Genomic DNA, 1,693 nt, shown 5'->3' with positions numbered 1-1,693 from the left:
ACGGCGGCGCGTCTTGGGTGCTTTGTTCACCTGGGTGTGTTCAGTAACCAGAGAATCTACATCTAAACCCTTAAGCTCAGCATGACTCTCTGCATTTTTAAGCATGTGCAGCAAAAATTCAGCCCTCTTTTTGGGCCACCGACGCTGCGTCCAGCCCCACTGTGTGGCACACCTACCAACTCCATCACTGTAACGCCGGAATGGCACACACTGCTTCTTTAATGTGACATCATCAGATACTCGGTGGCCTTTCGGCTATGCGTACCCGTGATGGCCTGGGCAGTTTCACGCGTGTTCTTAATGTGAACACGAAGATTTGAGCCTCTTGATTTGCATGATTTTGTGGGGTTTTCTGGGTCGAGAGAGTAGCGAACCTTTTCACAGTTCAGCTCAGGCCGTTCACAGGAAGAGCTCCAATCTCCATTACAGGGTGCCCTCCTGAGACCCCATGCGGTGACGCCCTCAGCCCCATTCCTACCTCTAGCCATTCAGTCTAGAGCTGGGTCTGGCACTCACCTGTGACCCCAGCACTTGGGAGGGTGAAGCAGGAGGACCTGCGTGAGCTCTGGCCTCCAGAGGAGTCCGAGGCCAGCCTTCTGAATTATATATCAGGACCCTGTCTCAGATTACCCACTCCTTTGAAAAATTACCCACTCCATCTGCAAAGCGCTACCATTGCGTCCCCACCAGTAACGGAAACCAAACAAAATAAAAAACACTTACTTTTTGCTTAATGTATAGATGTGTTTGAGTTCAAGATATGACACTCCAGCATATCTTAGGACATGAACAAAAGTTCTTATGGCTCAAAAAACCCAAAACAAAAATCTGAGTATGAAGTATATTTTACTTATTTTTTTAAACAGGCCCTTGATATGCAGTTCAGGCTGGCCTTGAACCTACTATAGAGCCCCAGGCTGGCCTGGTACTCATGGGGATCCTCCTGCTTCAGCCTCCTGAGCACTGGGATTACAGGTGTGTACCATCACATCCAGCTTGGGTCTAAACTTTTTTTTTTTTAATGTGTGTTTGGTACAGTGTCTTACTATGAAGCTCAGACTTGTAGTGATCCTCCTGTTTTCAGCCTCCCCCATGCTGGGATTACAGGCATGTGCCACCACGACCAGACTCGGTGGCCAGGTCTACACACTCAGGAGTGGGCCAGTGCAGCAAGTGGTGCTGGGGATCAAACCCAGTACTTGCTTGAGCAGACGCTTCGTCCACTGAACTATCCTACTGGCCCAGGTCCAAACTTTTGATAATTCAAGTTTCTGACATAAACTGCCAGCAGACAGAATGAACAGCAAGACAGATTTGGGATGCAATATGTGTGTGTATCAATTCCCCAAGATGAACCTAATTATAATGTATCAGGGCCGAGGAGATGGCTCAGTAGAATAAGCACTTGCCTGGCAAGCACAAGGGCCTGAGTTCAATCCCCAGTTCTGAAAAAAAGAAAGAAAGAAAGAAAGAAAGAAAGAAAGAAAGAGAAAAAAAAGATGAATATAATTATAATGTATCACAAACATACTAATTTAAAAACTAAAGGGCTGGTGAGATGGCTCAGTGGTCTAAAGCACCTACTTAGAACAGGCTTAGCAAAGCACAGGGACCGCGGTTCAATCCCCCAGCACCACATGCCAGCCAGCCCCGCCCCCTGGTGGGCTGAGCTGGCCACACACACACACACACA

This window comes from Octodon degus, unplaced genomic scaffold (genome assembly GCF_000260255.1).
Source record: "Octodon degus isolate 3935 unplaced genomic scaffold, OctDeg1.0 scaffold00001, whole genome shotgun sequence".
Taxonomy (NCBI): domain Eukaryota; kingdom Metazoa; phylum Chordata; class Mammalia; order Rodentia; family Octodontidae; genus Octodon; species Octodon degus.
This window is presented reverse-complemented; position numbering follows the sequence as displayed.